The sequence below is a fragment of the Aulonocara stuartgranti genome (genome assembly GCF_965226115.1).
Source record: "Aulonocara stuartgranti genome assembly, chromosome: 4".
NCBI lineage: Eukaryota > Metazoa > Chordata > Actinopteri > Cichliformes > Cichlidae > Aulonocara > Aulonocara stuartgranti.
Genome location: NC_138942.1, coordinates 25,462,433 through 25,488,275, shown reverse-complemented (window position 1 = coordinate 25,488,275; position 25,843 = coordinate 25,462,433). Strand labels below are relative to the sequence as shown.

Genomic DNA, 25,843 nt, shown 5'->3' with positions numbered 1-25,843 from the left:
CTGTACGTTTTAATTTGTTTCCAAAACCCCGCAGTCAGGACATGCTATATTGTATTTAGATAGAAGCTAGCGAGCTAACTCCCTGCTAACTTCTAACTCTGTTAAATGTCATAAATTCCGTTTTCATGGATGCCTGGATGTTAAACTCAATTGTTACACCTGGTAGAGCAGAACGCTGATCATTTTATTAAAGACGAAAGAGTTTTTCAACTCTCAGTAATGCCATAGTGTTCGTTTGATATATGGACCTGCAGCGGAGTTTAGACCCAGACACGGCTAGTGACGTCAGACTGAACAATCGGATACCTTTCTAATGTGACGTTGTTGTCCCTGGCTCTCTTTCTCTCTCTCTCCCTCTGGCTCTGTTCCTGTGCTACTGAGTGTAACTACCGCCCCTCCCCCCTCTACCCAGCGTAAAGCACAAGGCTCGCGTGCAGAGTGAAGCGGGGAAAAAAAAGTGCGAGAGGCTGAGAGAAAGAAAGAAAGAAAAAAAACCACGTGACGGCTCGCGATAAGGAACCGGCTCGCGTCTTAATGTCAAAGAGTCGGCTCTAAGAGCCATTTCGTTCGCGAACGACCCATCACTACTGGGTTCAGATGGAGCAGCTTGAGCTCAAGAGATAATTTCTGTGATTTTTTGCGTGATACTCTGGCTTGGAAGTAAACTGTTTTTGTACCTTCTTTCAGTTTAAAACCAGGTTTTGAACTTGCTAGCTAGCCAGCTTGTTAGCCTAGCATTAGCCTAGCATTGCTGCTGCTTCTCAGCTCATGTTACTTAGAAAATTAACCCCACAACTTTAAAATTCATTTAAAAATTGCTCAGTGACATTTTCTGTTGATTGTTTGAAATTGAAAAGTGAGCAGCTATTAGAGCAGCGGTCCCCAACCCCCGGGCCTCGGACCGGTAGCGGTCCGTGAGTCGTTTGGTACCGGGCCGCGAGAGTTTAGGCTCAGGTGTGAAATGTATAGTTTTCAGGGTTTTTATCGGTTTTCAGTGTTATTTTGTTATCGTTTTTATCGTTTACTCGGCTTTCCTTGGTCTTTTCACATGTGTTATGAATAAATCTTCTTTTTTTCGGTACCGGTACTAGTTTTATTTTGTTGTATTTATCTGCGACACCTTAAAGGCCGGTCCGTGAAAATATTGTCGGGCATAACCGGTCCGTGGCGCAAAAAAGGTTGGGGACCGCTGTATTAGAGGACAAAACTTTTTCGGAAGGTGCAGCCCTTAGGGGTAGGGACTTTTTTTCTATCCATATTTATGTTTGGCAATATGTAAAAAATTTCCAGCCGACATTCGTCAGTCCAAAAAAGGATAATAGGCGATATATTCGCTCCCGTGACCTTTTGATGGGTGAAGCAATGTAAAGGAAATTATGTCTTTTCTGTTTTTCTAATTTAAGCTTGAGTTGAATGTCTTTCACTCTAGATTTTAGATGACCTATCTCTTATACTTCATTGCCAGCCTTTTCAATAATTTGGTTCACTGGTCCAATGAGCTCCTGTCTTTGTTTGAATAAAGTGAAAGACTTTACCCTACCATACCATTGTACTTCTTTTGAAACTATTCAAGCTCCTGTTTTTTTATCTAGTAAAGCTGTCTCTAGATATTTGCATCTGGTACATAGACAGTTCAGCTGTTTTTCAAGAAACTCCTTTGTTATTCCAACAAAGGGGATGCCTTCCACACCGTCTACGCATTTCTTTTTCAAGTTGAGGAACATATCTGTAAATTTCACCTTTTCTTTTCCCGGAAGTGAACTGCATTTGGAAATGCCTTTCCAAAGGACAAAATGCACTGTACAGTTCTTCTTGGAAGTAGTGCTCTTTCTTCTCCAGCCAATTAGCGTTGTGTATAAATTTTTCTCTTTGCTTTATTGTGGAGCACAGTTTCTCTTCGAGACCCACCTTTTCAGCCAGTGCCTGATTGTGTGCCGTTTTTACCTTATGCCTGTCCACTGCTGTCTTTCTGTGTTTTTCCTTTTCTGTGCATAGGGCCTTTATTAGGTCATTGCGCGATATGGCAGCCTCGCTTCTGTCAGTCTGTCCCAGGGCAGCTGTGGCTACAACCGTAGCTGCCTCCACCAGTGTGTGAATGTGAGAGTGAATGAATAGTGGCATTGTAAAGCGCTTTGGGTGCCTTGAAAAGCGCTATATAAATCCAATCCATTATTATTATTATTATTATTGCATTTTTCTTTTTCAAAGAAACAAGTTAATCTTCGACCATAGCCTTTATTTTCCTTTCAAATGCCAGAGCCCTAATGTTTCTCTGACATTTGCGTTTGATCTCCATATTGTTAGGGTTCCTGGGTCGGTGACCCAGTGTTTTGTGTTTTTGGTTATTTGATTTTGTTATCTCTTTATATTCTAGCTTTGCTTTACGGGTTTTTCTTAAGTTAAGGTCCTCTGGGTGGGGTTTGGTTAGAGTTTTAGTGTTTTGGTTTTCTGTCTGTTCCTTTGTTGCTGTCTTCCCTGTCTGCTGTATTTCCACGTCCAGTCAGTGTCGGTGTCTGCCCTGGTCCCACGTCTCTGTTCCCTTTGTTTTAGTGCTTGCCTGTGAGTCTGTGTTATGTTTCCTGTTTTACTTTGGAAGTCCATGTCTGATGTTAATGTGTCTGGTTTTGCTTCCCCTGGTCTCGTTAGGCCTGATTTGCCCCAGCTGTTTTTCCCTCCTCTTACTCATTCCCTGATTGCTCCCTCTGTATTTAAGCCCTGTGTTTCTCTGTGTCCATGTTGCGATCTACCGTTTATTTTGCTGTGTGTTTTGCCAGTCCACCGGTGTTAGTTTATTTTGAGTTTTTCCCAGTTATGTTATGTTTGCGTTCAGCATTAAAGCTGTTTTGGTTTAAGTTTGTCTCTGGAGTCTGCATCTTGGGTCCTATCCCTGTCCGCACACAGCCGTCACACAACACATATACTGGGCCTTTTGATCTTCTATTACTTTGCACATTTGATATTTCTCATCTGTTAACTCTTTCACAGTTTTATCCTTAAATTTATTTTGGTCCTTTAGCTATATATTATATGTCAATAGGCCCTCAATCTAATGCTGCGAGGATTAATGTTCCTCCTCGCGTTTTTTAACTGCATTCATGGTAACACTTTTACCAATTTTTATTTCATTCTCTAGCTTTTCTATATAATTATCATAAATTCCTATGACTGTTTTTAACTTTGTTTCTGCAGCATAAGCTTTGTTTTCGAGTTTTTTTTGTATTTTCATCATAAAACTGCTGCATCTGATTTTTCTCCTCTTTGTGGCGTTTCAATAGTAAGTCAACAATTTGGCTGCATCGTTGGTCCATAGAAGCGTGATCCGTTTCTTATTGATTGTATGTTGTTTTTGTTGTAGTATTCAAGTTCTGTTTTAAGCTTTTCAACTTCATCAATCATTGAATGGAGTCTTTGGTTGAACTGGCTGGCATATGTTTCTTTTTCTTTTTGACTTTTGCCTTTTAAACGGTTAACCTTTTTTTTTTTTCCCCAAGATATCAACATCACCGTCTTTATATAATATATTTATATTTATCATAGAGCTGGGCGATATAAGATTTTTTCATATCACGATATGTTTTTTTTCATTTCAGGCGATAACGATATCTATCACGATATAAGCCAAATAACTATATTTGTAAGATTTAAATGTGCCGTTGCTCACAAGTAAAATGTGAAATAATCAGCTTGTTTTGATTTAAATATTTATTTCCCATAATAAGTTCAACAGGGTAGATGTACTTAAGGAACATGAGACTTTTTCAGATAAATAAAGGCAAATATTGCAAACTACACAAAAGCAGCCGCTAAAGCGTTTAAGTTTCAAAATAGAACAAACGAAACAGACTACTAAATTGTCAATTCCACTTAGAAACAAAATATTAATTCTAAAAATAAATCTTAGTTTGTTTTACAGAAGATCAGACAAAATTGACTAACTTTTGTCAATATCAAATAAACTGAGAACTAAAAGGAAATTCTCAATCTCTCCTTGTTGTATAGCTGAGCTTTTCAAACAGTTTTAACAGTTACTTTAGTCTGACAAAAGGCGAATGACGAATTAGGGCTTCCAGTCAGAGATTGAGCATGCACCGCTTTATTGTATTTCCAGACTTGCTTTCGGCACAATTTACAGTGCGCGCTACTCTGTTTCTGTCAGACTTGAAATAGCCGAAATACCTTCACACTACGGAACTTCTATGGCTTTTCCGTTCGACAATCTCTCCGGCATTGGAACCATCATCTGTTTTCTCTTCGGTAACCTTCAGTCACGCTCGGTTGATTTTTCTCTAGTCAGTGGCTGTGTCCCAATTAAGAGACTGCACGCTTGAAGTACGCGCACTACGCGTACTACGTACGGTGCGTACTATAAGTACGAGAAGTGCGGAAGTGAGAGGCTTGTGAAATGGGACGGTATACGCTTCGTCGCGCTGTTCAGGTTGCCTAGCAACCATGATACTAACCGCGAGACACGTTACATACAGCTTTGTTTGACAGAAATGAAGGAGAAAAATGTTTTGTTGGTCATTCATTTTTGTCATGACATCACTTTAGTTGAGTATCTGAGGCTGAGACCACGGGACTGTAAAACATGATTGTTGGGCTTCATTCCTGTGCTGAACAGTCATTTAAGATTAGTTGGTAAATAACAATTAGTTAATGTTGTTCATGAGACTAAAGTCATCTCACTGTGGCAATGTAAATATAATATGGCCAATATTATAGTATTGTCAGATTATTATGATATATATATATATATATATATATATATATATATATATATATATATATATATATATATATCACTGACTTTCAGCTTGTTGTGTTTGTGGATATATGACTGACTTTAATTATTACACATTCGCACATAAATAAGTGACGTCATATTCAGTACTTTTGACAGTTCACTCTTCGGCCGCTCCATCTTATTAGGGAAATTCCACATACATAAATGTAAATTTCAAAACTCAAACGACATTTTTAATGTCCGCGACACTTTTTACCTGAATAAATGAAAGCTGAATAAAAGTCACATCTGATGAAAGGAAGTTTCTTTTTGGATCAAAATGAATTGATCTCATTCATGAGAGAAACGTTTGACAGATTATATGACAGCAAGTCATTTACATCTGTTACCGTCAATTATTTTTTGGCAAATACCAGAAATCACTTTGGCAAACGATCACTTTTTGGCACAACACTGGGCACCGGTCATTAGAGAACATGAATGATTATTGAATATTTAGTATGCAAACAGAATGACATAAATCTCTAGCATTCTGCACTTTATTCAAGGAAGTTAAGTAATGTGTTGTCTTTTAAAAAGACAAAGGCGCGAGTGAATTAAAGCCTGAATATATATCATGGTCAAGAAGGACTTCAAATGAGCCCTTTTGAGTCAGATAAATAATAATATAAGTAGTGATTTTTCAAAATAAAAGTCCTATGAAGGTTTTATGAATTTTCTCAGTGACCTTAAACAGTTGTCCAAACACACAGTGGAATATATCTATAATACACAGAAACACAAACTTGTGCAGAAATTACATTTTAATCATCAAAGTCACATGTGAACTATTTACAGAAAATCATATTGTGGGATTTTGACTTTTTGCCCATACGCAATGTCAATTTTTTCAAGTCCGTCTTCGTTGGTTGATGTCTCCACCATAGGACGATTCAGTCTCTCCCACAGCTTTTTTTTAGTGCTTCTCCCCAGCTCTAAACTGTAGGTATGTTTGCGGCCATTCTTGGACCTGCAAGAAGAAATTCAATCAAAATGATGCATGTGGTCAAAAACCATACTGTAACCATTTTAGAGCTGGCGATTTAAAAAAGTGACAGGACATTTGGAGACAAACGTACGTCAGCATGCTATCTACCACCTCATGGTAGACTCGCTGATAATCTTCCACTGAGAGGTTGTGGATTTTTAAAGGGCTGTCACTGGAGCTGGTTGGCTGGTGGTCGGTACTGCATGGCTCGGGTCTGGGGGGCAATTTTTTTGCCACTGGCAGGTCATCATGTGAGATTGCAGAGGGAGGCACTGGATGCTGGGCTTCGCTTCCTTTTCCGGGGCTGACTGACTGTTCTGTCACGGTGCCGGGGCCTCTGGGTTGAATTAACAACCTGGGGAAAGGTCAGAAGCACACAAGGGAATGTCAGTAGTTAATAGCGACCTCATTTTTTTCAAACAAGACAAAAATCTAAATTTGATGAACCACAATGAAGTCCAAACTCCAAAACCCTCAAATGATTCTGTTCCTGAAATTTTACACATCCAACCTGGTCCTTGCTGCAGCACGGTTGTTTCCTGCTGGCTCTGGGTTTCTTTGCATCACGGGCCTGGCATGCAGTGTTTCTCTTACAATAATTATGGTCTTTGAGGTGATCGGGCACAGTAAGCTGCAGGTATACACAAAAATGACAGTAATGCAGACATCAGTTAGTAGCTCATGAAACATTAAAAAAATAACAAACCCTTTCATATGTCCATAAACTACTTAAACCACTTGCATGGTTGAATAACTTGTCCACAGTGATTGTAACGACAAAAAATATCCAACATGTTCACATAAAATCATAAGGTCAAGGTCAAGGTCAGATTTATTTATATAGCACATTTCCAACAGCCGATGCTGCACAAAGTGCTTAACAATAACAATAAAATTAAAAACTACAGTGTAATACAATAATAACAATAGAAACAATAGAATAGAAGAATTGAAACAATACTAACTAATTCAGATAAATCCAAATAAGAACTAAAACCAGGACAATGCATCAAGGTCAGTGTAATAAAAGACGTGTCAACTTATGGGCTCGTCGTGTTAGAGCTTCACTGCTGCATACCCCCAAATGACATGTCAAATAATAATTTACATAAGCTAAACAAACACCAAAGTCCATGTTGTATCAAACTCTAATTTCTGTTATAATCATTGCTGCTTATTGCCGTTTTTGAACAATGCAGATGCACAAAATACCTTTGTAACTGGCTAAGCTTGGTCACGTGTGGCACTTATATGGTTTAAAATGACATGTAGGATATAAAGAAAAGCAAGCTACAATAATAGGAGAGCCCTGCCTTGTGTGTGGGGGGTAATGAGTTCAAGATCATCATTGGCTGTGGTGTAATGAGGGACCTCTACCCAGAGGTGACTGTCTTGTCAGGTGAATAATTGTAGCATAAGCCACAATGAAGAAGGAGATTAAAACTTTAGTTTAAAAAGCCCAAAAGCAGAAGCTTTGAGGATTTTAAAGATGATCACAGTTACATGTGGCTCCTGTAAACATGTGACAGTGTGTGTACATTTGAGAATTCAGATGATGCTGCAGAACATGGCTTGCATATTTGTAAATAAACATTTTGGGGATTAGCTTTTCTACAGTGAATAAAGTCTCAGTGTTTACTTGTTTTATTCCCTGATTTTAGTTTTAAATACAAAATAAAGGCCCCCAATCAGGAACATGCACAGCCCACCCTCCCAAAAAAAGCTAGAAACAGGCCTGGTGATCATTATGCACTTGAGTTAATTCGAGATGTAAGATACTCTACTTATTAGCAAAAACTGAAAATTTTTATCCCAGCTGCAAACTTTGGTGACATGTCTGCCACAAGATCATTTAATACACGCAAAAGAAAACGTTATTATAGGTAACATACTAGTTTAAATGACTTTATGCACAGTTTACCCGTTTACAGCTACAGTGCAACAGTCTAACATGCAAGTATAACTCCCACATGCACAGGCCTAAGTTTTAATGCTTTTTATCCACATTTATGTCGTCTATATTTTCATGTTGCCCTGTTGCAAAGTGAACTCTTTCTGGCCGTCGAGTAAATATTCAAAACTTATTGAAAATGGTCATAAAATCTCACATTTTTCCATGATGGATGATGGTTGCTGGGTCGCTTTCCTCCGTGACATGGGAGTTGGACACTTGTAAGGCTGCAAGAAGTCTTGAGCAGAAAGTTGTCTTACTTTTGCAGAAATTTGCAGAAATCCCTTGTAGCTTTGCACAACACGCCGAGTGAAATCTGTCTGAACTATACCAAAAGATGCAATGCAAATAGAACCTGGAGACGCATAGCAACCACGCAACCTGTCATGTTAAATCACGCATTTTTGTACCTACTGTTAAAAATCACTGTAATAATTGTTTTTAGTGAGTTTTTCCCTCAGTTCAACCTCAGTTATGGCAGCTTTTTTAATATTTAGGCATCCACATAATTACTCCATCAAAGTGGTGCGTAATGATCATACGAAAATACGTCAAAACAGAGCAAAAGTGGTTTTATTTGCCACAGCATATCACAGCAGCTCATTGTATTTGAAAACTACTGGATTTTATAAGTTGTGCTTATTTTATAAATGGCCCGGAGAGTAGCAAATTCTCTCTTTCTACTCACTGTACTGAACCCGCTGCACTACCCACTTTCACCAATAGGTGTCACCCTTTTACCGTGGAACCAGCTATGTACAGCTCCAAAGTCAATCGCTAGAGAGATCTGTTGCAGTAATAACTTCTTTCCAAAAGGTGTCTGTATAAAAATCTCTGTTATGCTCTATTAGTTTGCAGTGCCTTAGTCTGTGGTGACATTTTTGTTGGCTCATGCTCATGAGTCTGTCCCAGCCTCAGAAATGGATTTAAGATGTTTTAGTTTGATATATCGCCCTGTGGTCAGTTTTTGACATTCGTTTTGTTGCGGTCTTCAAAACAGAAAACAGTTACATCTGAAAGAAGATTTTAAATAAAACAAAAAGGGACAATTATATAATACATAATAATACATAAATGTAAATTGTCTGTTTTTTATACAGCACTTTTCTGCTCCACTTGCACACTCAGAGCACTTTATGAAACATGCCTCATTCACCCATTCACACACACATTCATACCCTTTTATAGTGTTTTTTAAATAACATTGACATGCATTCTCACTCTATACTGTTTATGGCATACAGTATCTGCTTTGTTGTTGCATCACTAAAAGAACTTTTTTTTGGTTTATTTTTTTGGTTTATACATCTGAGTTTATTTCAGATTGTGGGAGGAAAGAAAATGAGAACACAAACCCCAGCTCATCAGGGGGTCTGAAACAGGGATTTTTTAAATATTATTTTATTTTAGTTGCTGAGAGGCCACAAATCAAATCATTGCACTGCTGACATTTGTGACATAGTTTTGACTTTTTTATTTGATTACATTTTGTATGATGGATTATGCAGAAAAAGTAGAATTGGGCTGAAAGGTCTATTGCTTTATTGCCTATTCAGGTTGTGTATCATGTTTTAAAAAAGTAACTGAGTAACTAACTACTTTTGAAGATAAGCAGTCAGTAAAGTAACGGGATTATGTTTTTTTGGAGAAGTAATCAGTAATTAGTTACTAATTATTTTTTTTCAAGTAACTTGACCAACACTGGTCATCATAACATCAAACAGGGGTAACTTAATGAAACCCTTGCATTAGAAAAATTTAAAAGATTGTTTAACTTTTAGAAATTAGTGAAATGTGTAGTATAAAGACGGTGACCTGTTTACTTAAAATTAGCAGCAGGTATTAGACATTGACCAGACAGATCTAAGGAGCCATGATATCTTTAAAACAAAACAAAACAAACAAAAAAAACAAACAAAAAAAACTCCAGAAAAACAAAAAAACCTCCTAATAAATAAATAAATAAATAAATAAATAAATAAATAAATAAATAAATAAACATAGAACATAGGTAAACAGGATATTTGATGTTGCCAGAACTTTGCATATCACTGTACAGTGATCCAGTGACAGATTTGACCCATTTATACATCATTTTATTTATTCATTTATTTTTTTGTGACCTTATAATAGTTTTATTATACTTAAATCACATATATTGGTGTTTACTTTTACTGTAAGTCTTATTACTGCTAAAATTAACGGAATAATTCAATATTTATAATTTATTTAGTTTTAATTGAGTTGCATACAAAAAATGTGCAGAAACCACCACTAGTTAGAAGGCTATTTGTCTACTTCTTGTTACATAGTTACAATTTCGATTTACTGTTCTTTCAAAACTGGCTGACTGACTCAAAAATGTACTCCCTTTTGTTTTGGAGCTGTCTACTGTATTAGGATGTGCTCGATTCAGAGAATTAACTAGAATGAACTTAAATCTTTGAAAGGAAGTGTAAATGTTTAGCCACATTCTGTTATTACTGCATTATTATAGCAGCGTCATCAAGTACTGTAACACTAGGACGTGCTACAGTTTGATATGTAGTGAGTAGTGAGCTCTATCGGCTTAATCCTAAGCTTGAGAATGGTGTGTTGAGAGTGGGAGGTAGGCTTAGTAGAGCAGCTATGCCTGAAGATGCAAGGCATCCCGCAATTATAGCCAGGGATCTGCATATTTCTGACCTAATACTTCAACATGTACATCAGAAAATAGGGCATGGTGGACGTAACCACATGCTGTCCGAATTGCGGCAAAGGTATTGGGTTCCAGGTGCAAGCATTGCCATAAGGAGGATTTTGGCTAAATGCATAGTGTGTCGCAGACTTCATGCGGCATCAGGATGTCAGATGATGGCAGACCTTCCACAAGATCGCATCTCACCCGATGAACCTCCATTTTCTCGGGTTGGAGTGGATTGTTTCGGACCCTTTCAAGTTAAGCGTGGAAGGTGTGAAGTAAAGAGATATGGAATTATCTTTACATGCCTGGCAGTGAGAGCTGTGCATTTAGAGGTGTTGTCATCTTTGAGCACAGACTCTTTTATCAATGCGCTTCGTCGATTTATATCAAGGTGAGGTCAGGTATTGGAGATACGATCGGATAATGGTACAAACTTTGTGGGTGGTGAACGCGAGTTGAGAGAGGCAGTGGAAGGATGGAATCAGGCACAGATTCATGAGATGCTGCTGCAAAAGGGCATAAAGTGGATTTTTAATCCTCCTGCTGGTTCCCATCATGGCGGTGTTTGGGAACGTCTCATAAGGTCTGTCAGGAAGGTGTTAAATTCCATCTTGAAAGTGCAGGATTTGGACGAAGAAGGCCTTTGTACAGTTCTTTGTGAGGCAGAGGCTATTGTGAACAGTAGACCAATAACTAAAGCCTCTACTGATCCTAATGATTTGGAGGCCTTGACTCCTAACCATCTGTTGCTGCTTAAGACCAAGCCATTGATACCACCAGGAGTGTTTCAGAAGGGGGACGTGTATGGACGACGTCGATGGAGGCAAGTTCAGTACATGTCTGACCTCTTCTGGAAGCGCTGGGTTAAGGAGTACCTGCCCCAGTTTCAAGAGCGTCAGAAGTGGCAGAGAATCGGACGGAACTTCATTCCTGGGGATGTGGTTATTGTTGTCGATGATTCTGCGCCTCGTAACTCTTGGGTGACTGGAAGGATTGTGGAAGCAATTTCTGACAGTAAAGGACTTGTACGTCGGGTTCGTGTTAAAACAAAGACTGGTTATTTGGACAGGCCGATCACTAAAGTGTGTCTTCTACAGGAAGCAGAAGAGTCATGAAGATTGACTTTTTCCAAATGTCTATTTGTATTAATGTGTATTTGTTTATTTTGAATTTGTATCTTTGAATGTTTTGATAAAGGATAGATCATGTTTATCAATATGTCTCCTACCATGGTAAGTATGATGTAATTATTGCTCTAAAATAATTAGGGGCCGGTATGTAGGAGCCATATGAGTTGTTTCCGTCTGACTAAGTGGGTTGGTTTAAATGGACTCACTGTATTGGTGCATGGGTGTGGGGCGTGTCTCATGGGTGTGGTATAAGATAAATGTGGTTGCACTCACTAGTTCACAGCACCTGATGTGATGAGCAGAAGGTAGGGTGAGCACGAGGCAAAACTTTCTGTTGACCGCAACATGTTCGTAATATTATCGCAATATAAATGCAAATTGAACACAACGTGATCGCAACTTGAGCGCAACTTGAATGATTTGATATATTTGACTGTAACTTGATGGTGTTTAGGGCTGCCACAAACGATTATTTTGATAGTCGACTAGTCACCGATTATTTTTGCGATTAGTCGACTAATCAGATCATCATCCATTGGACGTACAGCATACAGCTTATTGCACCAGCAGCATCTGGTCTTATATAACTATCATTAGCTTACAGCTTGAAGTGTTTGTGCTAACTAAAAATAAAGACAAGATGGTAGTTTATTAATTTTTAATGAAATTTGCAGATTGTTTCGGTGAAGTTTAATAAACTCCTTGCTTTCTAAAATATAACAGGACACCGGAGTATATTATCCAGCGTCTCAAACTTCTGATGATCAGCTGTCTGCTTGAAGTTTATTTAGCTGTGCAAAAACTATAACTTTAATCTTAGCCAAACCGATTTACTCAGGAACAAATAAAATACTAAAGAAAGCCAAACAATAACATTTTAAGTTATCTAAGTGACTTATATATCATGTTTAACCTGAGTAGCGAAAGACAGTGGTGGGTTTGAAAACGATTTGCCGGGAGTCCGGTGTTCTCACGGCTCTAGTTAGCCTTGCCCCCGCCTAGCTAACAAGCTAGTGGGTAACAGACGTCTCCGAAAACGTCGGAGATAGGGTTGCCAACCGTCCCTTAAAATACGGAATCGTCCCGTATTTCGAAACAAAAGTACACGTCCCGTATTGAGCTAATAAGGGACGCACTTTGTCCCGTAATACAGTGAGAACCAAAAGTAGTCTATAAATGTTTATGGAATTAACGCCTTGTTTGAAAACATAATTCCCAGCCCCTCTCCTGCTTTGTGACCAATGAGCTGACAGCACACTTATGACAATTCGAGTATGACAATTCAGATTACCGCTCATCTCATTGGTCGAGGAAAGGTCGCTTTCGGAGAAAATACCGGAAGACAACAGGTGACCACAACAAGAAGCATGGCCAACAGGGAAACAAACGCCGACACTGCGGTGCAAGTCTCGGACGACAGTACACCTAAAGCTGGGCAGACACTGTGTGATTTTTTCAGTCACGTTATTCAGCTCCTGCTCAAACTGCACGATTGACTCACAGGGGTTAGAAGTTCATGATGTACTCTCACACTGTACCGCCCGATGCTCTGATGCGACCTGAGTGCTCACACTGTGCCGCTGTTGTGCCAAAGTAGTTACCCCCGCCATAAAATGAAGGTTATAACAGAAAATCTGTCGCTCTCTCTCTCTGTCTTTCACTCACACAGACACACCACCACCATCAACTTTGCTAAATTGCTAATGAAAAACATTGATCAGGCAGCTGTGATTAAGCAGCAGTGTAAATCCAACTATTTTCACGGTTGTTGTGGTCGTGATAATTTTGTGAGGCCACATCGAAAAGGCTCGGATGAGCTTTCCAAAGTTCTACAAGTTGTGCCTCCATCGCTTGTGTCCAGATCACACGCTGCACTGCCGTGCTGCTCCGTCTTTTTCACCGACGTTTACGTGTTTGCGCGCGAGCAGCTGCGGTGACACCCTCACGAGCGATTGATGATCGGGAACTGGTCGTGAGGTGTTAATCACTTCTCGTTACCCAACGTATACTACATGACGCACGATGAAGGCCAAAATCGGTCCGATCACTCAAAAATCGGCTCAAAATGGGCCTAAAACCGCACAGTGTAAGCCCAGCATTAGAGCAGCAATGTTTGTTTCCCTCAGAGAAAGGGAAGAATGGGAAAAGGAAAACACCTGGCTGGAAAAAGTTAATATGGGCATGTGCAGTGAATATCAGCGCTATGTGGCCAGAAGTGTGATAATATAATTTATTTTGTGTAATAAACAACTGCAAGGATAGATGATTACAACAAATAGATGACTAATACATAAAAGTAATACATAGGTGAATAATGATGATGAGTTATGATGCGTAATCATGGGAACAAGTGGGTTTACAAACAGGAGCAGCTGATTAGCATTAGAAAAGCTGAAATAATACCTCAACTGAAGCCAATTGTACTAAATGCACTAAATAGAATAGAATAGAATTCAACTTTATTGTCATTGCACATGCACAGGTACAGGGCAACGAAATGCAGTTTGCATCCATCCAGAAGTGCTTTAGTGATATAGATATATTACAATATATATTAGCAATAATATAGATATGTGAGTATATTACAGAAATGGGTCTATTATGGTATGTTATAATGTACACGGTATGAAGTATGTTGTGAATATTCTATAACTATAAGTATGTACAGGCTATGAACAGGATATAAATATGAAAAACTATACAGAATATGAAATAAATAACTTTACAGAATCCGAGATATACAGCTATACAGAAATGGGAACTATGCAAGTTGTAAACAGTTGTAGGATTAAAGATTATCGAATGTACAGAATGATTATTTACACAGAGCTATACAGTAGTGCAGTTAAGATAAGTGAGGGTGTAGATAGTTTCTACAGAGGCTATATAAAGTGCTAGTGGTTGTGAGTGGTGGTTCACTCCATGTTATTATTGTGTTTGAGGGTACAGTTGTCCATTGTGGGTGTGTGTATGTTCAGTCCATGAGTTTAACGTGGGTCAGATGTCAGGAGGCAGAGTTCAGGAGTCTGACAGCTGTGGGGAAGAAGCTGTTCCGGTACCTGGTGGTCTTAGTCCGGAGGCTCCTGTGGCGCCTCCCAGAGGGCAGGAGGGTGAAGAGTCCATGTGATGGGTGACTGGGGTCTTTGATGATTTTCCCAGCCCTTTTCAGACACCGCTTCCTGTAGATGTGTTTTATGGCAGGAAGTGGTGCTCCGGCGATGCGCTGGGCAGTTTTCACGACCCTCTGCAACGCCTTCCGGTCCGAGGCAGAGCAGTTCCTGTACCAGACTGTTATACAGTTGGTCAGGATGCTCTCGATGGTGCAGCGATAGAAGTTCACCAGGATGTCTGAGGACAGGTGGTTCTTCCTCAGAGTCCTCAAGAAGAAGAGGCGCTGGTGAGCCTTCTTGACCAGCTTGGCACTGTTACAAGAATATTTTTCTTTCTATTGTTTTCTATTATTTTAAGTTAAGCAGGACAGAGTTCTTTTAAAGAAAGATTTACTTATATTCTCAAAAGTTAAGCATGACAGGCTTCTGTTTAAGAAAGAGACCTGTTTTATTGTGTTAATGTTGTCATTTTGAGCTAAAAATAAATAGCTAAATGATCATTTGTTTCACATGTGTTGATATCACAAAGAATAGAATATGCATCTACTTAAATCAACTTCAAGTCAAATGGTTAAAAAAATAATTTCACACACAAAAAAAGAGCTAGAAAATTCACCACACTGGAAAGGGTGAAGACAACTGGGTCGCCCGGTCCTGGCCACGAGGTGTCCCTTATTTATTTTTCAGGGAGTTGGCAACCCTAGTCGGAGAGCTTTTGAAAATATGTGGTGTCTTGATAAACTGAGCAGATATTTGAGGTTTACACAGCTACATTCTCGCCTGAAAATATGTTAAACGTTTATTTTGTGACCCAGAAAGAATAATAAGAGTAATATTAAAACTAACTAGCTGCCGCCATTGTTGACAACTGCGCTGGGCTGCGCTATGAATTCTGGGACACAGCTTCTTCTTCTTCGGGGTTTAACGGCAGCTGGCATCCTTGTACATGCAGTGCTGCCATCTTCTGTTTCAGTCCGTTATTACACCCTTAAATCCTACTACTCATTCCTGCGTCCTTTGTGATCTTACAAAGCTTCAAACGATGCGTCGACTATTAAATCAGTCGTCGACGATTTTAATAGTCGACATAATCGTGACTAGTCGACTAATCGTGGCAGCCCTAATGGTGTTTGTATATTTGAGTACTAATTGATGCCATAGACCAGGTTGTAATTTGACATAATAGTTAGTGCAGTTATTGATAAGTTGCAGTTATTTGTTTGTGCAATCTGTGCGTTTGTTTAGTAGTTAATCCTATGTGCCGATATTGGACGGTTGCATGTGGAAATAAAGAAGCAAATGATACAGAAGTGTATGGTATGCGTTTATTGCTGCGCGTCATCAGGGTCCTCATGTTTAGCCTGCCGCGGCCATTGGTTGGAGTAGCCGCAACATAAGCTTTATCAAGTTATCACATATTTGCAAAAGTGCTCCGATGTTTTCAGAGACGTCTGTTATCCGTTAGCTTATCTGTTATCTGTTAGCTTGTAAAGACCTTATATACATTTCTGACATACAAAAACAAATCAGCGACCAGTATAGCCACCTTTCTTTGCAAGGACACTCAAAAGCCTGCCATCCATGGATTCTGTCAGTGTTTTGATCTGTTCACCATCAACATTGCGTGCAGCAGCAACCACAGCCTCCCAGACACTGTTCAGAGAGGTGTACTGTTTTCCCTCCTTGTAAATCTCGCATTTGATGATGGACCACAGGTTCTCAATGGGTTCAGATCAGGTGAACAAGGTGGCCATGTCATTAGTTTTTCTTCTTTTATACCCTTTCTTGTCAGCCACGCTGTGGAGTACTTGGACGCGTGTGATGGAGCATTGTCCTGCATGAAAATCATGTTTTTCTTGAAGGATGCAGACTTCTTCCTGTACCACTGCTTGAAGAAGGTGTCTTCCAGAAACTGGCAGTAGGACTGGGAGTTGAGCTTGACTCCATCCTCAACCTGAAAAGGCCCCACAAGCTCATCTTTGATGATACCAGCCCAAACCAGTACTCCACCTCCACCTTGCTGGCGTCTGAGTCGGACTGGAGCTCTCTGGCCTTTACCAATCCAGCCACGGGCCCATCCATCTGGCCCATCAAGACTCACTCTCATTTCATCAGTCCATAAAACCTTAGAAAAATCAGTCTCAAGATATTTCTTGGCCCAGTCTTGACGTTTCAGCTTGTGTGTCTTGTTCAGTGGTGGTCGACTTTCAGCCTTTCTTACCTTGGCCATGTCTCTGAGTATTGCACACCTTGTGCTTTTGGGCACTCCAGTGATGTTGCAGCTCTGAAATATGGCCAAACTGGTGTCAAGTGGCATCTTGGCAGCTGCACGCTTGACTTTTCTCAGTTCATGGGCAGTTATTTTGCGCCTTGGTTTTTCCACACGCTTCTTGCGACCCTGTTGACTATTTTGAATGAAACGCTTGATTGTTCGATGATCACGCTTCAAAGCTTTGCAATTTTGAGACTGCTGCATCCCTCTGCAAGATATCTCACTATTTTTGACTTTTCTGAGCCTGTCATGTCCTTCTTTTGACCCATTTTGCCAAAGGAAAGGACGTTGCCTAATAATTATGCACACCTGATATAGGGTGTTGATGTCATTAGACCACACCCCTTCTCATTACAGAGATGCACATCACCTAATATGCTTAATTGGTAGTAGGCTTTCGAGCCTATACAGCTTGGAGTAAGACAACATGCATGAAGAGGATGATGTGGACAAAATACTCATTTGCCTAATAATTCTGCACTCCCTGTATGGAGAATCTTTTTTCCACAGGTGTTTGGGGAATATCACATGAATGATCTTGGTGATGTGTTATTGTGTAAAGAATTTTGTACAGTAGCTATGGCTCCGATCTCAGACACAGGATGGGCCAGGTTGGGTATGTACGGTCTGTTTATGTGGGGCTTCAGCTTTTATATCACAGAGGCAAAATAAAGGAAGGTCAGGCACAAGTAGGGCTTTTTAAAGATAGTGTTTTTATTTGCCGTCATAGATCTATTATAACTGCACATGTGCATCATCAACTACAAACCTATAAATGTGTTGAACAGCCACACCCTGAGTGTGCTTGACTATGAGATCTTTGATACAGTTATTTTAACAGTTCTTTCTTTACGATACATACAAACAAAACTGAGTAGTCTTCTGATTCCTAATCTTCTTGTCATGCTACTTCATGAAGTGTTTGAGCTCACCTTGCTCAGGTTGTTCTCAATATTTGAGCCTGTATCTGGGACCAAGTCATCTTTGAACTGATCAGCCAGAGAGGCAGTCTCTGTAAAAGAAGTCACTGACTGACCTTCAAGGCCACTTTTCTCCAGGTATGTCTTCATACGGTGGCTGTAAAGGAGATAGAAATTGATGTGAGACTGAAATAATGAACATTTTCTTTTAAATGTCAATTCCACTGTAGCCGTCCCATTGAAATGTAGTTATTATGTGATTGCAATGTTCAAAATTTGGTGTTTAATCTGGATTCATGTTGTGTTGTCGCCACCTACTGGTGGGCCTGAGTGTGGCGCTTTGTGGTGCGCATGCTTTGGGGTGATGCTCAATTAAGCGCACATTACACCAGAGACTGAAGGCTCGAGCCAGAAAGAGAATGCTGGCTTGTGTAAAAGGTGGAAATATAGAAGATATGGACTACAATTGCTCATGAATGTTCAGTAGAAAGGCGCACACTGTATGTTGGTGCATTTACTTTGTGTGGATGTTTTATTTGAGTTGTAATTTTTGTTCTGCTGATGTAATATCCGTGTTTTTCATTGATCATTTCACCATAGTTTTTCACGGTGTTTGCTGGTGAAAAGAAGATTAAAATACTGACTGAACATCAGCTGGAGCATGGCCCTTTATTCTACTTCGAACATGAAAAACCTTCAGGAGCAGTTACAGTAAAAAATGTGGCCTGTTATGGAGCGAGCAGACAGAGCCCTGCACGCCATTCTTCCAAGACGGCAGCCCACGTGGAAGAGTAGACTGTGAGTTCTTACATCAGCGAAACATTTGAACTGCATAAAGAGATCTAAGAAAAGGCCAAAAAGAAAATTGTATGGTGTAGATATTGTGCATTTGTTCATTTATTGAAAGTTTATTACTGTGCTGTTTGATATTTAAGGTAGTGTACTCTGGGTAAGTTTCCTTTTATTGTTCTAAGTTGTTGGTTCAAAACATTGTAATGGAGCAGAGTGCACAAGAAACTCATATCCTTGAGCAAATACTTATAGCCTTAGAAGATGAAAAGGCACAGTTAGAAAAGAAATTAGAAACTGAACTTGAAGATGCAGAAAGAGAAGAAGTTGAAGCACGCATAGGAGAAATTCATGGAGACCTTGAAATACACAAAGTAGGGCTGCCTCAGCCATCATCTAAACCTGACGCAGAGGTGAGACGGACAGACCGTCAAAGGCAACTAACAGAAAAAATGCGTGAGTTTAAACAGACAGAGATAACAAGCAAAGAAAGAAAGTTTATGTCAACATATGTAAACTTTAAGGCAGAAATTCAGCTCACTAGGTCCAAACTTAAAGAAGAATGTTCTAAAGCAAAATTAGCTGAAATGATCAAGTCAGTAGAAAAATGTGAGTTAGACCTACAGCAAGATTATGTGGCTTTACGTGCACTGACTACACCATCTCAAGATATGAGAAGAAAGATGGATAGCTGTACTTCAGTTTCTGCTGAGATGATGATACTTCTGAAAAGGCGTTACGCAGATGTTGACAAACCTACAAACCTATAAGTTTGATGCAGGAGCTGTAAAAGAATCACTCCTTCAGTTACTCCAAAGAGAAGGTGCAGAATCAATTTATGGCTCAACTGTGTCTAGAGCTGGAAGAAATAGCCAGCACAGCCATAGTCAAAAACACATTTGAAAAACCTGAGAAAGAACAAAAACGTCTGAAGGCCAGTGTCCTGGTGACATCAGCAAATGGGTCTAAAGATGTGAAGAACACAACTACAGTTCAGAGCAACAGAAAATCAAAACCCAACCCTTCCTCAACTCAGAAGAAACAGCAACTTGAATGTATCTGCTGCAAGAAAAATCATTTTATCTATAAATGTGCAAAGTTTACAGCAATGCCGCTTGAAGAAAAGAAACAGTTTATTAGGGACAACAATATGTGCTTTGCTTGTCTGCGAGTCGGCCACATTTCCAAAAACTGTTGACAGAGAGCAACATGTAATGTCTGCAGACGAAGCCACCATTCTCCTCTCCATGAAGATCCTCCACTGGGAGATGAACCTGAACCACCATCAGAAGAGGAGAATGCAGCCACCGTATCGTGCAGTGTGAGAGTGGGCAACAATGATTGCACTTCAATGATCGTTCCAGTGTGGCTTTCTTCATCAGCGAAGAATCAAGAGACATTGGTTTATGCTCTGCTAGACACCCAAAGCAGCAACACATTTATTGACCAAGATATTTGTGAAAAGATACAGGCAAGCAGGGAAACAGTGAAGCTAAAGCTGACAACAATGACTGACAGGTGTTCGATTGTACCTAGTCAAAAAGTGGATGGACTGAGGGTAAGAGGGTACAACTCAGAAAAGTACATTGACTTGCCACCAACTTACACTCAAGAGTACATTCCATTGGAGAAACACACTATTCCAACTCGAGAGACAGCAAAAAAGTGGCCCCATCTGCTCAGCATTGCAAATGAAATGCCAGATCTCTTGGACTGTCCTATAGCTCTTCTCATTGGTTACGACTGAGCAAGAGCGCTAAAGCCAAGGGAAGTCATACCAGGAAATGATTATGATCCCTATGCAATAAAAACAGACTTAGGGTGGAGTATCGTGGGAGCCATTAAGCCATGGAAAAGTTTGATGGAAGCAGCAGGGATCTGTCATCGTGTCACAGTAAAGGAGCTGCCATCTGTCACACCTGCTTCTGTGATTAAAGCACTTGAAAATGACTTTCTGGACACAAACCATAAAGAAGGGAGTGTATCTCAAGAGGACATTCAGTTTCTAGAGATGCTGAATGAGAACATTCACTACAATTGAGGGAGGCCATTTAGAAATGCCTCTGCCTTTTAGAGAACACCCACAGCTTCCAAATAACAAGCAGCTTGCAATGTTTCGCTTGAAACGTTTAAAAGGAAAAATGGATAAGAACCCAAAGTACAAGGAAGACTACATCAAGTTCATGAACAGTGTCTTTAAAGATGGTGATGCAGAGGAAGCAGATGGCACATCAGGTAGTAACACATGGTACATTCCGCACCATGGCGTTTATCATCCCAGGAAGCCAGAGAAAATTCGAGTTGTTTTCGACTGCTCTGCTAAACACGAAGGCATCTCTTTAAATGACCACCTACTCACAGGCCCAGACTTGATTAATGCTCTGGCAGGGCTTTTGTGCAGATTTTGAGAGCATCAAATAGCAATTATGTGTGATGTGGAAAAAATGTTTCATCGCTTCCAGAGGATCGAGACTTCTTAAGGTTTCTGTGGTGGAAGGACGGGAATACAGATACTGAGCCTAAGGAGTATCGCATGCGAGTGCGCATTTTTAGAGCGGCATCATCACCGGGATGTGCTAACTATGGCATGAAGTATCTCGCCAGGGAACAAGAAAAGGACTACCCACTGGCAGCCAGATTCATTCACAAAAACTTTTATGTGGATGACGGGCTAATCAGCATTGATTCAGTCAGGGAACCCAAGCAGCTGGTCTGTGAAGCACAAGAGGTCTGTGCAAAAGGGAAACTGCGCTTGCACAAATTTGCATGCAACAACAAGGAGGTCGTGAGCATTATCCCAGAAACAGAACGAGCCAGCAAGACCAAAGATGTAAACCTGAACTACTCTGTAATTCAAATGCAAAGTGTGCTGGGAGTAAAGTGGAACATAGAGGCTGACGTGTTCTCATTCAGTGTAGCCCTCAAAGAAAGGCTCTCTTTCACAGCATGTCCTTTGTCCTGTCTTCCTTCTCTCACCCCAACCGGTCGCAGCAGATCGCTGCCCCTCCTTGAGCCTCGTTCTTCGGGCGGTTTCTTCCTGTTAAAAGGGAGTTTTTCCTTCCTACTGTCTATATGTTTTTCTGTATATGTATTATTGTAGGGTCCACCTTATAATATAAAGCGACTTGAGGCAGCCGTTGTTGTGAGTGGGCGCTGTATAAATAAAATTGAATTGAATTGAACAACTAACTTGAGCAAACTAATCCGTTTATCCTGCACTAATGTGCAGAGGATTTTCATGCAGTCTTTAAATAGCACATTTATTCTACATCAGTTTGTTTTACAGCCCGTTTCAAAATATATTCCAAAAAATATTGTCACATGTACAAATCCAATGTCTGGCTTAAGAACATGAGGACTTACATGTAAGCTTTAAATTGACAGTTTATCAAATTCCACTTACCTTTAAATCTAACCTCTCTTCTTTCTCTCCTGTCCTGTTTTTCTTGTCTTCCTCCGGTTGAGTCATCAGCACCTCTTTTTCTTGAGGACACTGAAGAAGAACCACCTGTCTAGAAGAGATGGACTGCAGAGTGAAGGGCCAACTAGTGCTCAGCATCTCTGGATCCCCTTTATGACTATTGGAAAACCATTTCAGGTGACAACATGAAGCTCATTGAGAGAATGTGCAAAGGAGTAATCGAAGCGAACGGGAGCTATTTTAATTAACTTAAAATATAAAACATGTTTAGAGTTATTTCACACTATATAATTCCATATGTGTTCATTCATAATTTTGATACTGTCACAACTGGGGCAGCAGCCGTGTGATGTGTGGAAGGAGGACTCAAATGCAGCACTTATTCAGATGTGAGGGTGATTTATTAAGAATATCAAACATAAAGTGGGGATGGCAAAACAGAACTATTAGTGATTGCCCGCTTGAAGCTGAAGCTCCGGTGCGTGTGTCAAAAAAACCAACACACTGCTTCAGAAGCACTGTGTCGAAGCTTGATTCGTTTGGCCAGAGTCACGTGATCAGTGACGTCCGAAGCTTCATTTAGAGCCTAACTGCTTCGGTATCTGATTCAATGGTTTATAAGGAAGCGAATCATTCCCAGGATTTGTGGAGTGTTTTGATGGTGACAGGAAACCACTGATCATTCCACTGAGAGATTTGGAGCTAGCGAGGAATAAAGGAGGTTCTGTTGTGTGGGAGAATTTTGAGTTGATTTTTGTCAATTGGGTGGGTTTTCCAGCTTTGTGTTCTGGCCGTTTGCTTTTGTTTTGTGCGTGTTTATTATATCTGAAAACGGGAAAAAGGTAAAATGTCAAAAATCTGCTTCCATAATATAAATATCATTAAATAACTTTAGAAAAACTTCCACTTGACTCTTTACATGTAATGTTGTAAAAATATATATATTATTGTTTAATTAATCTGAAAATGTTAGTCTGCCAAATGTGCAGCAATTGAATTTATTTATTCTCTTTATCTGATCGTTTGTGGGGCCCAGGTAGACTGTATAACTGCATCTCTACCAGTTTCTCTGCACTCCAGCCTCTTCTGTTCCATGTGAAGGGATTTTCCTTAAGGCAGGAGAAATTATCTCCACAAAAAGGAACAGGTTCAGCCATCGCACACTAGAACAAATTTTCTTTTTAAATAAAAATGGAAAAGGGTTACCTTAAATGCATCATGTTTTTAATTTGCAAGTTCATAAGCTGGACAGACCTGGTGCACCTAAACGCGTAGTGAGGGTGTGCTGGGAACGTCTAGCAGAGGCCCCAGTCCGCGAGATCTTCAACGCACACCTCCGGCAGAGCTTCAACAGCATTCCGAGGGAGACCGAGGACATTGAGTCCGAATGGACCATGTTCAGCGTCTCCATTGCCGAAGCTGCTGCATTGAGCTGCGGCCGCAAGGTGGTGGGTGCCTGCCGTGGTGGTAATCCCCGAAACAAATGGTGGACACCAGAGGTGAAGGGAGCCACCAGGCTGAAGAAGGAGTCCTATCGGGCTTGGTTAGCCTGTGGGACTCCGGAGGCAGCCGACAGGTATCGACAGGCCAAGCGGAATGCGGCTCGGGCAGTGGCTGAAGCAAAAACTCGGGTGTGGGAGGAGTTCGGAGAGGCCATGGAAAAAGACTTTCGGACTGCCTCGAAGAGATTCTGGCAAACCGTCAGACGTCTCAGGAGGGGAAAGCGGTGCTCTACCTGCACTGTGTATAGTGCTGGCGGAGCGCTGCTGACGTCGACTGAGAAAATTGTCAGGCGGTGGAAGGAATACTTCAAGGACCTCCTTAATCCCACTGACACGTCTTCCGAGGAGGAAGCAGAGTCTGGGGATGAGGGGAATGACCCGCCAATTTCCGGGGGCGAGGTCACTGAGGCAGTTAAACAACTCCTTGGTGGCAGAGCCCCTGGTGTTGATGAGGTCCGCCCCGAGTTCCTGAAGGCTCTGGACGTTGTAGGGCTGTCCTGGTTGACACGCCTCTGCAATGTTGCGTGGAGATCAGGGGCAGTACCTGTGGACTGGCAGACCGGGGTGGTGGTCCCCATCTTTAAGAAAGGGGACCGGAGGGTGTGTTCCAACTACAGGGGGATCACACTCCTCAGCCTCCCTGGGAAAGTCTATGCCAGGGTGCTGGAAAGGAGAGTTCGTCCGTTAGTCGAACCTCGGATACAGGAGGAACAATGCGGTTTTCGTCCTGGTCGCGGAACACTGGACCAGCTCTTTATCCTCTCCAGGATACTTGAGGGTGCATGGGAGTTTGCCCAACCAGTCTACATGTGTTTTGTGGACTTGGAGAAGGCATTCGACCGTGTCTGTCATGGAACGCTGTGCGGCAGGCAGGAGTAGGACCCAAAATGCAGGACTCACAGGCACGAGGGAATAAACTCAAAAGGCAGCTTTATTGCGTAACAGAAGATGATAGGCGATACAAAACTAGACTGGGGAAAAACTAACATAAGGCTCACCAGGAAACACGGGGGAATCACACACAGCATGAGGGACGACGTCACGCTGAACAGAGGGAGACGCAGACAGAAATACACAGAGGGTTAACGAGGGGAGTGGGAACACACGGGGAACACAGGTGACACTGATAACCATAACGAGACAGGGCGGGGTGAACTGAACACTGACGGGAGAGGTGAAACAAGGAGCACAGAGGTTCAGACAGGAGGAGAGAGAGCACGAGTAGAACACCAACGTAACAGGCAGGGGAGACACGGAATAAACACGAAAGGGGACGAGGGCTCATAAATACATAGAGGGCACACAGGGGGAAGAGAGAGCACGGGGAGAACTTAGACACGATGGGCAGGGGAAGCATGGAATAAAACATAAGGAGAGACGAGGGCTCACAGATACACAGAGGGGCACACAGGGAGACATGAAGGGCAAGGGATCAAAACTAGAAGCCATGGAATAAATCACACAAGTACAATAATACGAAAATCACAAAGAACTAAAAACGCTGGGTCAGGAGACCCAGGACCGTGACAGTACCCCCCCCTCAAGGGCTGGCTCCAGACAGCCCAAACACAGAAAAACAAAACCAAACAGAAAACAACCCAGGGCGGGCGGCGGGGGCCCAGGACGGAGGGCTCGGAACAGAAAACAAAGAGCACAGCAAACACCGGAGCCCAAGAAAATAACTCAAACACAGAGCAGTTCAGGAGGCCGGCCGTGCGCAAGGCAACGGCGGCGACGCGGAAACAGTTCAGGAGGCCGGCCGTGCGCAAGGCAACGGCGGCGACGCGGAAACAGTTCAGGAGGCCGGCTGTGCGCAAGGCAACGGCGGCGACGAAGGAGACGACGGAGCAGTTCAGGAGGCCGACCGCGCGGGAGGCGGCGGCGACGATGACAGCGCTGGTCCGGGGGCCGACCGTGCGGAAGGCGACGGCGGCCACCCAGGCGAAGGCGGTCCGGGGGCCGGCCGTGCGGAAGGCGACGGCGGCCACTCAGGCGACGACGGTGCAGTTCAGGGGGCCGGCCGCGCGGAAGGCAGCGGCGGCGGCTCTCCAGTGTCAGGCGTACCGGCCGAGGCCCGGTGGGCACAGGACCAGTCGAGGCTGCAGCGGGCACAGGACCAGTCGAGGCTGCAGCAGACGAAGACTCTGAGGAGGCTGCAGCAGACGAAGACTCTGAGGAGGCTGCAGCAGACGAAGACTCTGAGGAGGCCGGGCCAGGCGAGGTTGCAGAGGCTGAGGCCGGGCCGGGCGAGGTTGCAGAGGCTGAGGCCGGGCCGGGCGAGGTTGCAGAGGCTG

At 41.7% G+C, this 25,843-nt stretch overlaps 1 protein-coding gene and 1 long non-coding RNA gene across 5 annotated transcripts in view; one reads left to right on the top strand and one right to left on the bottom strand.

The window, feature by feature from the left end:
* arhgdig (Rho GDP dissociation inhibitor (GDI) gamma) overlaps positions 1-25,843 on the top strand; it is a 91,682-nt gene that overhangs the window by 9,589 nt on the left and 56,250 nt on the right. Inside the window, exons 2-4 of one of the 4 annotated variants that reach the window (XR_014276287.1) lie at positions 18,438-18,635; positions 21,572-22,224; positions 23,084-23,414. The gene's annotated coding sequence lies outside the window, so the exon portion shown is untranslated. Of the gene's footprint in view, positions 1-18,437; positions 18,636-21,571; positions 22,813-23,083; positions 23,415-25,843 lie in introns of those variants that run through there. The other 3 variants (XR_014276286.1, XM_082529782.1, XM_082529781.1) reach the window with 3 other exon arrangements.
* On the bottom strand, positions 5,552-6,496 carry LOC309704280. Its single transcript, XR_014276184.1, has 3 exons — positions 6,283-6,496; positions 5,863-6,126; positions 5,552-5,753 (listed from the first exon to the last, which is right to left on the bottom strand). It is a non-coding gene; the product is annotated as an uncharacterized lncRNA (long non-coding RNA).